Source organism: Tyto alba, unplaced genomic scaffold, assembly GCF_018691265.1.
Source record: "Tyto alba isolate M040663 unplaced genomic scaffold, T.alba_DEE_v4.0 Super-Scaffold_3, whole genome shotgun sequence".
In the NCBI taxonomy this organism is placed as follows: Eukaryota; Metazoa; Chordata; class Aves; order Strigiformes; family Tytonidae; genus Tyto; species Tyto alba.
In genome coordinates, this window is record NW_024881304.1 from 20,418,513 (window position 1) to 20,432,814 (window position 14,302).

Here is a 14,302-nt window from a genome sequence, read left to right on the forward strand (position 1 = left end):
GGGCCTGCCGCCAGTAAACCTCTGTATACCCCAGGCAGCATCTCCCAGCTCCATCCTCCATTCCCGATTCCCTCTGACAGGCCCCATCCAAATCCCAGCCGAGCAGCCACGGCCACCTCCCCCCTGACCCAGCTCCGCAGCCGCTGCCAGACCCACGGCCCGTGCGAATTCAGGGGCTTCCACCAAGGGCAGCCCTGGTTTCAAGTCACTTGTCGTTGCTATGACCCTCGACCAGGCACCCAGCCCCTGTCAAAGGCAGCCCTGCACCCCATCCCGTAGCGTCTGCACCCCTCTCTAGTGCTGACTCACAGACTCTGCTAGCCTGGTCCTCAGCTGGTTTCAGCCCCAGCCTCGCAGGGCCAGCCAGCCCCAGCCACCAGCCTCGTCCCGGTAGCCCTTGAGGGCATCATCCCCAAAACCTACCCCAGCAGCGGTTACCGCGCCTGGCAGTAAACCGAGCTGGGTACCAGCACCTGGGTACTATCCCCAGGGACCCTCCTGGCATTTACCCAGCCCTGGCCCATCAGTCCCATCCTCCGGCACCCGAACCTTCACCCCGCTGCGCCATCCCGCCTCCAACTCCAGCCCAGAGGTCCTGCCAGCGCCCCGCCGGCCGCCAGCCCCCAGCCCTTCCCCGGCACCCCGACCCTGCCCACGGTGTGCCCGTGCCTTTCCAGCAGAGGCGAGGCAGCGGTCGGCCGTTACGGGAAGACCCTCCTCGACCTCGCCGCGCTCGCACAGGCTCAGCAGGTCCTGGGGCTCTCGCGCTGCGTCCCAGCATTTGATAGAGGGGCAGGGCCAGCCTCCCCGCGCAGCTTACGAGCAGGCATTAGCTGCAACTTCACGTGCCTGCTGCTTTTTGCTAGGAAACCTGAAACTCTTTCATACCTGTGTCTTGCAATGGTTTGATATCTGCGATTTAGAGATAAATCTTTGATGTGCGGCATCCAGCAGCATGTGTTTTACATTGCCTCTAATAGCTGTCTCTCATTATAATGTCACTTGTGGGGTGTCGTCTGGTGTTGTATATTTTTGGACATATTGTAAACAGCATGATCTCATTCTTCACATTTCCCTGGTGACCCCAACAGTCTTAAAGGTTTACACATGTCTTATGTGTAGTCAACACATTCATTAATCTTAGAGATAAGCCAGAAGTTGAAAGTCACACACACAGCCATACATGTATAAAAAAAGACATGTGTGCACATACACCTTTAAAACATCAGCAAGTCCTGTACTGGACTAGTTGTAGCATTTTGAACTTTTTAACAGAAAAACAGAAAAGGAGAGCCATCAGGTGGTTTCAGTTTATCCTGCAAATATACATCTATGTCCAATCTGCAGGCTTCTGTGCATATCTATGCATTTGCGTCTGAACTCACCACAAAATCAATGATGTTAAATATGCAATGTTACAAAACTGCCTTCTAATGGAAACATTCACATGAATCTCTATACAAGTGAAACCAACTTTTTCTTTGGACTATCTAGATAGCCCAGTAGAACGGGCACCCAAAGTGCTTCACCCTCCAGCGAATGCGACCCTGGAGCGGAGCAGAAGCAGTGGTAAAGCAAAGAGAGATGGCGCAACCTGCTGATACAGCTGAGGAAAGTGGAAAAGAAAAGGTAATCAAACAGCCTAAATAGTTGAAATTACCTTTCAACACTCACTCTGTTTGAAAACACCATACAGTTAAAGACTGGGGTACTTTTATCACTTGAATGTCAGCTGTTCCATCTTTCTACCTAAGCAGCAGTCTTTTTGCTATTTTGCACGTATCTATTACATTGTATGTAAGTGTGCAGTGTATTTCAGGGGTCGTGGATGTCACAGGGGACTCCCTTTTCTCAGCATTTTCTGCCCCACGAGGGTGGAAGGAATTGTACAAATTATACTGCCGTCTTACCTGAGTTCCACGTAAGTGCTGTACTCGCTTACGCAGGCTGTGGAGCAATAGCTTCGCTGAACTGAACGGCCTGCTTAGCCCCGGAAAGGCCAGGGAAAGGGCAGAACCCTCCGCTCCTTGGCACTCGCCTGAGGAGAGAGCAATAACGAGCTTTAACAATAATGAGGACTAACGAGCTGCAGGTGCTGGCTGTGCGCTGAAGGTGACGGCCTGGGCACTGAGCTCCTCTGCCTCTCCAGACGAGCTGTGTGGCGGGAGGGGTTGTTCACTGGGGGCTGGACAGAGGCAAACCCGGCTCCCTCACGCCATCGGGTCAGATCTGGGCTCTGTCAGATTTTGTGTCCTCCCAGGCCTGGACCCGGGATTTCCCGCCCGTTGGCTTCCACCTCCTGCGATCGGCAGCAGAGCACCTTCCCGGGGCAGCACCCGGCTCTGTCCCCCCCCGCCCCGCAGGGTCGAGCACCCAGCCTCGAGTGCTCGGGGACAAGACCAGGGCGGTTTCACCCCTCCGCAGCAGGCGAGGGGCCTCGGCCGCCCCAGGGGAGGCAACCGGGGGTCTGTCAGGGGTCACGGCGGGGAAGCACGCGTTTCACTAGGTGACTTTAGGATGCGTCATGAAATATGGGGACTTCCTCCTCCCTGCCAGCGAGTCCTTTGCGGCCAGGCGGCTAAATACTCAAAATTTGTTCCTGCCTGGTGAGCTGCTGGCTTATAGGAATTAGTTGACAGGTTTGGGTCCGTTCCCAGAGGGGAGGTGCGAGTAGCACCAAACCCACCACAGCTGGCACTCATTAGGCTCCCGCCTGCAGCCCACACAATGGTGCCCAAGACAGAGCAAGCCACCGAGGTTTCTGTAACCTGGAATCTGACCTCATAATCTTCTTATCTCCCTCTCGGTGCTCTCTGTCCTCTCACACAGAGATCAGCTTGTCATACGAGGGCAGGCTCCTTTAACCTACTTAACGGCACTTTTCACCTTCAGGGTCCTCTCATACACTGGGTTTATCTTTCGATCGATGTTCTTCTTCTAAGTGATGTCTATTTAAGCCTGGGTTTAAAAAACCCAGCAAAATATACTTCTGGTTTCAATCAAAACTGTCAATCAATTGCCTTGCTCATTTTAGCCTTGCTTTAGTGTTTAGTGTTCTCTGTGTTTAGCCTTCTCTGTGCAGTGCTCACAGACGAGTACGGGGGCCAGTCCCTGAGCTCCCTGCACACACAGGAAGGTTTCCCGCCTCAAACAGTCCCGCTGATTTTATTTGCTAAGCAGTTCAGTAATCATGGCTAGCAGGGATGAGAGAGAGTAGCCCGTAGTAAACAATACCTTTGTTTAAGCTCATTCCTGGGACTGCATCTTGTTCCCAGCAGGTCTAACGTTTCTAGGGGTTTCAGTTAGACACCCGTCTCTGGCACCAGTTCTGCTTAGCAAAACTAGAACCACACTGGCAGGGCCCTGTCCTGCACTCCCCTCTTGCTTGCCTGAAACCCATGAAGTAAGCACCACAGCGAAAGAGGCAGGATCCGGCCCAGTGGCTCTTCAGATGCAGAAGGTTGAATAAATGTTAGTGGTTAAACTAGTAATTAACCCGCCAGTTGAAATATCCAACAGATCCCATGTTTTCCTCCCGGTTAATGCAAATGAGAGCTGATTGTAAACATCTCATGCCTAAATTATACCTTAGAGAATCCAAGTAACACAGTTGGCCTTGCCTGAATTATTTCAATGAAAACAAGGCAGACAAATGAGTGTAATTGTCCAACTTCTTTCACTCACTAGCTTTTGCCTTGCTTGGAAAGTCTTGCAGCTGGACATTCATGCAAGGTTTTGAATGTAAATGTACCTCTTGCCTCCAGATCTGGCACTATTAGCAAACCTGTTTTTCTGTCGTTCTTTCTAAGATAGAAAGTGGGGGGGAGGCGGGGGTGAGAGAAAAATGGGGAAGAACTTCTTTGTGGCCTGTATTTCGGAGGAACATTGCACTCCAGCTCCCAGATGATCATTAAGAAACTGGTGGCCAGTACTTTTCTTATTGTGCTGGGGTCTCACGCTTAATCAGCTTCAGATCTAACAGCTCCGATCACATACAAGAGATGGGGAAAGACAGCATCTGAAAATATATCAGTTTACCTATGACACCTTACCTGGTGCATGAAACTTTGCATACGTTTCACCCTAAGGCCTAACCAGAACACCTCCTGGCTGGAGCTTTTAGTTCCAGAATCAGACAAAAAAAAGGCCAATGTCTACCTCCTCCCTAAGGGGCCGAACCCTCCCTCCTTTCACGTGCACATCCTACACGGACCCAGGCTGTGGAGGGAAGGGAGCAGAAAGCATCAGAAGCAGCAAGCAAAGAGTGAATGCATTTAGGAAATACCAAGCAACCGAGGAAGTCGGTCCCAGCACAGCTTCAGCATTACGTCTGCGTAGCACCTGAAGGTGCTAGGCACAGACATGGTGAATATTGCCCGCCGGCCACGGCACTGGCCTCGGCGCGAGGTGGCAGCCGGCCGCTCCCGTGGGCCCGGCTGCCGCAGCATCTGCTCCCCCTCGCCGGGGGGATCGTGGTGCTCGGCCGTCGCCACACGCGCGGGCGCCGAGTTTCGGCCTCTGCCTTCCTGCTGCCAACAGGTGGGCTCTGCCGGCTGCGGCAGCGGGCCCGGGAGGGAGCTCGAGTTGGAAAGCAGCAAGCGCCTTTACCGCAGCTCCACCAGCTCGTCCTCACATATGTTGTTTACCAGGATTGCCGTCAGGCTGCTGTGGGGAAGCTGCTTGTTGCAAAACCAGATTAGGAATTTGTTGGGAAGAGCTGAAGGGCTGGGCTGGCTGCTCGGGCCCAAGAGGGGATGGTTTTCAATAGCACGTTAATCGGCCCAGACGTTGGCAAGTGCCAGCAGAGCCACAAACAGCCCAGGCTGTGAGGTGACCATGCAGATCCCTGGCTCCGTCCGTACCAGGAGAGGAACGGCAGCACGCTGAGGGAGAGCGTTTGTCAGGAAAACGGAATTTGTGTTATACCTTTTGGCTCATTGCCCCTCCCGTAGGGAGCAGTCATCCTTGCAAGGTGTCTAACAATGCAACTCTGTTGAAAAAAAAACCAAACAACTCCTTTAACTTCGGGATGGCTAATTGCAAGCTTCAAGCTAAACACACCATCAAACACCTTAGTGATTTGAGAAAGGAAGCAAATAGGGCATTTCATTTTTGAGCAGCACAGTATACAAACCTTTCCATTTTGGAAAAACAAATCTCTGTCTCCTTATATTTTCCTTTGCTGCAGATTCATTGACTAATGAATTCTTACCAGCTGTAACATTCATCTGCACACTTAAAAGTCAACCTTGTAAAAGTCTACTTGTCCACAGTGAGTAATTCTTCTGATGGGTGAGTAATTTGTCTCTGTGGAGGGGCTTATGTTTGGTTTATGCTTTTGCTGCTCGGGATAACGTGCAGTGGAAGTCTGCCTATTTTGCATAATTGTGTACTTTAACTAAGTGTCAAGGGAACTCAGAGTCAGGGGTGGGTAATTTCATTTTTATTGTTATTAATGGCAACTGAATAAATAAATATGAAATAGAGAAAAATATCAAATTATGATCTGACTCTTTGATTTTTCTCAATGTTATCCCAGTAAAGGATGCAGGAGACAATATGATGGCTGGGCTGGGAAATTTCCATGGCAGTTTTTCAGGTGCTTCCTAAAATGTTTTCCATTAAGTGTCCCTAGAGACCCAGTATTTGTGTGATTATCAGAAGGAAGAGGTCTTGATTTTTCTTTCCTTCTTTGGTTTCCTTCATCTAATGGCTCCTTACGACTCTGCAACCCACATTTTCCTTTACAGAACACAAGAAATAGCATCCCTTGTTTTCACACTTCAGAGAGGAGACAAAAAGAGACCTTTTGGCAAAATGTCAGATTGTGTGACTGATAACATCCCCAATCATTTCAGACTATGACTCGTGGCCATGCTAGACTTAGATGTGAAAACAAAATACATACATTTTATGTTGGCCACTTCACTCCGTTCTATTAAATTAGGGCTAGTCATTAGCTGGTGGAGAGGGAGAAACATTTCCATCAAGAACTGGGGCGGGGGGGCTGCGCCTGACATCCGCTCTCCTCCCTCCCCCAACTTTCCAGCATTTTCCCCTCCAGAGATGTTGGTGTGAAACCAGCTCACATGACAAATTAAAGTGATTCATAACCCAGCTGCAGTCTCTGTCGACAAGCCCCGTCACAAAGCAATCATGCAGATTTTATGCATCCAGAGCGCCAGGAAGAAGCCTGGTTAGCGGTGTACACCGTACCTTCACGAGAGGCTGGTACAGCTTGGCTGAATTCGTCTACAGCACGCGAAGGCCAAATGGCTGTCACTTGACAGCAGTTAATAATGTAGTTTTAAAAGGGATATTTTCCCTGCTAAATTAAATTTCCAAGACATCACCATGCATCTTCAGCCTTGCCTTATCTTTTCGTCTGGATTTTTTTATTTTGGCTCTCCTATCAGTCTTTAAACACACAAACAGGGATTATACAGATAAGCCTGCAGTATGGTTCATTCTGGCAGCAGCTTATCAATCATTGTTAATTAACTTGGTGGATCCATAAACTAAACAATTCAGCGGCAATTCTCTTTTCACCACGATCAAGTCAGGAACAGCTTAGTGACTGTTGCAGAGGAGCCAGCCTGTCCTCGGCGGGCAGCACAGCCGCCGACGCAGAGACCCCTCGCACGGACGAGCGCGATGTGCCCGCCTCCCCCCCCCCGGCCCCGTCACCTCCCCTCCCGCGGGATGGACGGACTTTGCCACAGGTTTGCATCCGTTTGCTCCCACGCTGAAAGCACTTCTGACTGCAGGGCAGACAGACACGCAGCTACCCATAATGTCCAACCAGCCACGCCGGCCAAGTCATTATTTTCACAAGCGCCGCTTTACCTGCCCCGCTAAGATCACTCCAAACTCGGTGCCCCAAAGCAGGGGCTGCTCTGCCCCCCTTGCCCCCCCCCGCCCAGATGAGGGTGATGGAAGCCTCGTTCCCCTGATGATCCCCAAACAAGGGTTGTACCCTCTTTCAGGGGCACAGCTCTGACCCCAGGGAGCTGCACAAGGGCCGCTCCCAGCTGTGCCAGCAGGACCTCCCATGCCACCTCATGGTGACCAGCAACGCCCTGGAAACCCTGAGTCATGTAAACTGGGAGCACTTCCTCAGGGACTTCACCAGCTTCAGTTCCTCAGAGTGGCAGAGACATGGACGGCCAGCACTGCTGTGGTTGTAATGCGTGAAGACCTCCCCAGCAAGAGAAGGAGGCCCTGGCAGCTTCTGATGTATTTACACATCACTCACCTGCCGTTCCCAGTATCTCTGCAGGAGGCACCCAGCTCTGCCACAGCCTGCCCGCGGGCCCCACGCAGTGCCCACGGGCCCCACGCAGCCTTGCTCTGCATTCCTCGACAGGCCACATTTGCCTCTCTGTGGAGCTGTGTTTCAGAACCAGTGCAAGGAATTTCCCTCGATCTCTCCTGATGGTGCTCCTGGGGGACCAACAGATCCCAGTGTTTGGCTGTGGATCCGTGTGCGCAGCCCCCACACCTCCAGCGGATCGCCGAGCGGCAGCGGAACAGACCCGGCTCTCACAGCAGCGTGCCTCTGCATCAAACGAGGGCAAGCTCCGGGGGAAGGTCCATGTGTGGTTATGACACATGCAACCTTTCCATCTGACGGACTCCTCCACCGCCGTGCCCTTGCCCCAGGCAGTGGGAGCACCCAGGTGCCTGCTTTCGCTGTGCCGACAGTCAGAGGGCTGCCGGGGGAGCTCCGCACCTTGGGCTGGCTGCAGCCTCTGGGTGCTGACACATCCCCACCGCCTCACCTCCTCCTGCGAGGTCTCTCGCAGCAGAGACAGCACCTACTTCGGTCAGACGCTGCACCTGCTTTGGCAAAGGCTGGCTGAAGCGGCCGTTTCAGATCTGGAAATACTGTGTAAATAATGTTAACACGCTCGCGTCGCATCCAGAGGCCCTGGGTACACAGCGCTGGCTGAGGGAATGGCTCCACTTAAATGGCTGTCCTGGGGGTCGGACCAAGCAATTGCAACCCCAGCCGAGCACTATGAAAGGATGCCAGCAGCGCAGAAACAGCAAGTCCTCCGCACCATGCTGAGCAGCAAGGGCAGCCCAGGCACGGGCAGGGCCCACGGGTGCAGGGCAGAGCCCAGTGCTGGTGGCAGGGTCCCTTGGCAGCCCCGGGCAAGGCAGGCAATGCACCAGGCTCACAGTCCACCCATCCAGGGGATCCCCTCAGGAGCAAAAGGCAGCAGGACCAGAGACAAGGCTGTAGCAAAGGTCCAGAGCCCATCGAGGGCTAAAGACAAGGCTGGAGAACGCTGCAACGTGCCACCAGCGGGCCCACCCAGGAGACGAGGCGCCTACAGTCCACCCAGAAAGCAAGTCCAGAGAGAGGGTGGGAGAGCAGCACCTCCAGCACAGCCCAGGCCAGACCCGAGGACCCAGCCTTGGGCTTAAATGGGCTCCTGGGCCCTGGCCAGGGGTGTGGGCAGTGGCTCCAGGTGGAGCCTGTTGCTGCCCGACACCGAATCTGCAACCAGGATGCCAGTGAGCTCAGGCAGGCCCTTCCTTGTCCTGTCCAGCCAGTGCTGATGGAGCAAGGGGGGCCAAGCGGTCCTTTAGCAAGACACCACTGTGTAACGGAGACCCCCGGCCACCCCACATAGGGACTGGCAGCCGTGGGAGGCTTGAGGGGCTCCACATGCATCAGGTGCCCCCAGCCCTCAGAGGATGCCTGCAGAGCGACCTACGCCTGGCCCAGACCCACTAGTTTAAGCTGTATCCAACAGGGGATGCTGGTGCCCCTCCTCAGACCGTGGGAGGGGCTGACAAATGGGGAATATCTTGTCTGGACCTCAGATGCCTGTGTCACACCAAGTGGGTGGTGGTTGCTCTGCGAAAACCCCAAAGGAAAAGGTATTTAGAGGTATTTTCACCAGTGTCTTCACCGAGGGAGAAAAGCAGCAGCAAAAATGCAGAGGTGGAAAATGAAGGATTTCAAAATAATGACCCAGGCTGATTTAAACTCCAGAGTAGATGAAGGGAATGGAGCTGGGATCCGCTCCCATCAGATGGAAGCAAATTGGACTATTTCCCGGACAGATTGGCCCCAGCTGGGAAAGATAGAAAGAAGGCAAGGAAGGAAGACGGTTCAAGTAGGAGAACAGCAGCTCTGAGATACTGGGCGTTTTCAAGATTAGATATATTATCAAATCAACAGCATTAGACATGGCTGGCAGTATCAGAGGAGTCAAGAGACAGAGCTTGTCAAAGCTGATAGTAAATCAAGGTGGAAAAGCAACCAGGCTTCATGTGATTTTTTTTCCCAAGCATTACAAAATCTACACTCTGCCCTTTCCTGTGACTTGCAGGGCAGAGGGGGTACATGGGGGTCTGGTGGGTGCTTCAAAATCTCTCCCACCTCTCGGAGAGGCCTTAGGCAGTGGCTGGAGACTGGTGTGACTCCCTGGGGGAGTGGGGACCCTGCCTACCGCTGCACCAGAGGGACGTAGCAGGAGGGTCCGAGCACCAACCTGGGGGCAGCCCGTGCCCACCTCGGAGGAGCAGTGCCCGGAACGGGCACACTGTGAGACCCTTCGGCACCTGTGCCCCGGGCACGCTTGTTCAGGAGCAGCCCAGCTTCCTGCCAGAGGGCTCGAGGGTCCTGTCCCGTCAGTGGCCTCGAGGACGTCATTCCACCTCCCTGTGCCTGGCTGGAGAAGGGCTGCTCTGCCAGGCTGCTTGGCAGGAGTCCTTGAATATTAATTTATCCTTAGCCAGAGGTTCCAGCATGTGTTAGAAGCTTCCGTGGTGAAAAACTTCAGCCCTCCCTGGATCCTCCTTCTATAAAAGGGCAGGTGTTGATTACCTGTGTGTTGTGACAACTACCTGCACTGTCCGACATTCTCAGGGTTTCCAGATGCTCCAGAGAAAAAAAATCAAACATTCAGGGAAAGAGCCCCCAAGCTCAAAGCCAACAATAAATGGAAACAAATACAAGCACTGATTAGTGTTGGCTTGCTCCTCCTAAGCAGGGGCACAGGGCTTACGGGAGCACAGGTATATCTGAACCTCAGCCTGTGTGTCTGTGACCTGGCAAGTTACTGAAACGGCTCGTGCTGAAGGAAACAGCCCAAAGCATGCCAGCAGCCGCTCCACCGGCCTCCTGGACGGGAGCTTGCAGAGGGACCTCCTTCAGTATTTGCCAAGATGAGCGGCGGTGGGAAAGGAAGTGAGTCAGAGCTGAAGCGTGCTAATGGAGAAGCAAAAACAGCACCTTTAAAAGTCATGATGTGGCTTTGGACTGCAGGGATGGCCACAAGCTGCGGAAACGGGAAGTGTGGCAAGAAAACACAGCTAGTTCCTGCTCTCCTCTGCCCCCACTCCCTGCCCAAATCCCACACCCGCAGGATGCGACCCCCTGCCTGGGGCCCAGCGCCAGACCTCCGGCCTCCGGGGGCAACACCGGGGTCCGTCCAGGAGGGCCGGGGGGGCAGGCAGCGAGCCCCGGGGCCACCCAGACAGCGGGACTTTCCTGGTCCTTAGTCTGCACCTGGAGCGTGGACCTGGCCCCTCCCGGTGCCACTGGGGGAGGATTTGGGGGCACCAGCGCTGTGTCCCCACTCCCACACTGGGTCCGTGAGCTGCCAGCAGCCGACGCAGCGCCGGGGGCTCCTCCCGCCCTGTCCCTGATCTGGGGGGAGATGCCTCAGCGAGGGGAAACCCCAGCCTGAAGCCTTCTGGTCTGGGAGGACCTTCACGGCCCCGGCTGGCCTTGGCCGTCGCTGGATCCGTGACTCCTCTGGACGCCTCTGTCTCAGGGTGGGGGGCAACGGTCTCCCACCAGCTGAGCCTCACCATCACCCTGGCGAGATCTGTGGGAACAGCAGCTACCCCACGCACATGCTGAAAGGGAAGTCTTAAAAATAGAAGGCAGCGGAACGTGTGCCAGCTCTGCCAGGTGCCGCAGCCGCAATAAAACCAGCGTGGGGTTCGAGCCAAGGCTGCCGGGAGGGGTGTGGGCTTCACCCACCCGCAGTGGCCCGGGAGGCTGGCTGGCGCGGGAGGGGTCCTGCGGCACCACTGCACCCACCTCGGGCTTGATGCCTGCGTGAGGCTGCTCCGGCCACCCCCGAGCAGCATCGGGGCAGGTCCCCAGGGCGCAGGCACCCGCGGCCTCTGGGCAGCAGGCACTGGCAAGCCCTGTGCCAGCAGTGCAGGAATCCAGAGGCAGGGGAAGCAAATTGAGCATAATTAAATAAAAGCCCTTTTGAGACCCAGATAGCAGCAATCTACCTACTCCTCTACCATTGTCACTCCTGCTCGCTGCTACATCTGTCTGTAAAACATGTTTAGGTTAGCCTAGCAGGAGCTATTATCTCAACTTTCAAACTATGTCTTGCTTATGTTTCTGTATCAGACGTCGAGACTGGGCAAGTCCATCTTTGCCTCGTCTCTTCAGATACGTCGTGCTTCTCAGCCAGCACAGTGGGGAGGAAAAGCAGGCGGTCCCTCAGCACCCCACAGCAGCCGGCTCCAGGCCTCCCCGCAAACACCCGCGGCAGGAGCGGCTTCACCGCCGCGGCGCTTCGTGAGCGCCGGCTGTGCCAGCGGTAAGCCCTGTTGCAAGCCCCCATCCCCAGAGCCACTGACTTGTAGCCCCAGGCTCAAGCCCCTGCTCGCAGGCGCTCCAGGCAACATGCTGTGGGGCTGGGTTGTCCCCACAGAGCCCCACAGAAGGACCTGAGTTGTTCGGGGGTCAGATGAGACATTCCAGCTTACTCGCTTTTTGAGTTGGTGAATTCCTGTGTGGGGGTCCATAAGCAGCTCCTGCATGCCTATGCTCCAAAGCAAAACAAAAGCAGCTGGGACAGTGGAGCCCCCGGGTTTCCTTTGCTGATGAGGAGAGTGGGGAGGATTTTTAGTGGCTCAGTTGGAAGATGTTTCCTAGTCAGCACCCTGCTCTTACCAGCTCACGGCCGTGCCGGGTTCCCACACCACAGGCAGCCCTCGCTTCGCACACTGCGTCTTCCCCAGTGCTGGCTGTGTCCACACCCTGCCCCCAGTAATTAACCTCACTATTAGCACTTGGCAAAAGGTGCTAGCTGTAAGCAGTGCTTCCGAGGGGGACATGGCAGAAAGACGATGGGCATTTTGCTAGCAGGTGGGAGCATCTTCAGGCTGAACCTCTGCAGGCTTCTCTCACCCCAGGGGAGCAGGCAGCTTGTCCCTGCCAGCTCTGCTCCATGGCTGTGTGCTGGCGTGCCCTGTGGGCCATGTCCCCGCTGAGTCGGCCCCGCTGCCACCTCCAGCCCCCCACACTCTGCAGCTCTGCCACTGTGGAGGTCCCTCCTTCCCTGGCTGGTATCAGGAAACGGGGAATTCATCAACACGGCCGTTGTTCCTGTGCTCTATCTGTCCTGTCCCCAGAGAACCTCCAAATCTCAAAATCTCATGTGATTCTTTCCCCCCCGCTCCCTTTTTTTTTTTTATTAGGAGTCTACTCTGCATCAGAGAAAAGGCACTTTTGTGTGTGATCTCCACTGCTGGACACAATCCCACCAGAGCAGGGCTGAGGCTGGCCCTCGGGGAACCTCGATCAGCATGGTTCCCTTCTGCTGCTGGGGCAAGTCAGCAAACAGGAGGCAGAGGAGGCACCCAGCCTCGCAAGCCGGGACTGCCAGCAAACACAGACTGTGCTGCAAAAAGGAAGGAGAGAGGCAGGGGCAGGGGATCAGGCCTGTGCCCAATAGGGCCTGTCTGGCACACCAGCTTCGGTGGATGAAGCAGGGAAGAGCAGGACACCAAATTTTTGTAGAGTCCAGCCCCACTTTGAGTAAAGATCCAGATCAGATGAATGACTGATCACTGTAATCACAGCCCCAGCCATGTTTAACAACAGCAGCAGAGCCATTCAGCCTTATGTGAAAGCTGGTTTGAGAGCAATCAACGTGTGCCATAAACAATTAAGCCTTGGAATAGCTCCCTCCAGAGCCGGAGCAATGATGCATTGCAGAGCCACGGCCCGTGGCCGCATGACGGGAGCTGAGCGCAGGCCTGGATGCTGTGCTGGCACGTGTGTGTGCAGGATTTGCAGATGAGCTGCCAAGCTTGAGCAGGGAGAGGCTATTCCCCACCTGGGCCAACATCAGCTACCGGAGTGGCTTCAGGCAGTAACGACCACTGAGGTGCTTCTGCAGTGACCGAGCCACGGGGGAGAAGGGGTCCCACGCAGTGGGCACAGCTCAGGGTCTTTGATGTGCCGCTGCAGTCGTTGCCTGTGGCCCAGCGACAAGAGGATGGGCCATTTGTGTGGCAGGGATGGTTCCAAACCGGTGGCAACCTCGGCGAGGTGTTTGCGTGAGGGGGTCAAGGTCTCTGCGTCACCTCTCATTCCCTGGGAGGAAACAGCAACGACAAACGGGTGAAGACGGTTGTGCTGGGGTGCGCAAGGGTTTAGCCTGCGCGTGGGGTGAGCCGGTCTGCGCGAGCTCCTCATCGTGTTCCCACGGCCGCTGCACACCCTCCCCTCGCTGCTCAGCCCGGGGGCACAGCGGGGTGCCAGGATGCGGCCGCTGTGGGACAGGGGCCCCGGGGGGGTCCCTGCCCGGCCTCGCGTGGGGCGGGGGGGGCTTCCCCTGCTCAAAGCGGTGCCAGCCCGCTGTACGGGCCAGGGCTGCAGCGCTTTTCCCCGGGGAGGAGATGCAGGCGGCCAGGCTGACCCCCCCGGTACTGGCCCAGTGACCCCCAGCCTCGGCCTCACTGACCCCGCCGATACCGGCCCGGTGACCCCCCCCGGCCTCGCTGACCCCCTGGTACCGGCCCCAGTGACCCCCCGGCCCCGCTGACCCCCAGTACCGGCCCCGCTGATTCCCTGTACTCGCCCGCTGACCCCCGGTACCGGCCCCGCTGACCCCCCGGCCCCGCTGACCCCCGGTACCGGCCCCAGTGACCCCCCGGCCCCGCTGTCCCCCGGTACCGGCCCCAGTGACCCCACGGATCCCCCGGTACTGGCCCCAGTGACCCCCCGGCCCCGCTGACCCCCGGTACCGGCCCCAGTGACCCCCCGGCCCCGCTGACCCCCGGTACCGGCCCCGCTGATCCCCTGTACTTGCCCGATGACCCCCGGTACCGGCCCCGCTGACCCCCCGGCCCTGCTGACCCCCGGTACCGGCCCCAGTGACCCCTCGGCCCCGCTGACCCCCGGTACCGGCCCCGCTGACCCCCCGCCCCCCTCCAGACCCGGCGGGGCCGGGGCTGTGGCGCCAGGCAGCCGCCAGGTGGCGCCAGAGACCGCGGGCGGGGCGGTGCCGTGCGCAGTGCTCCC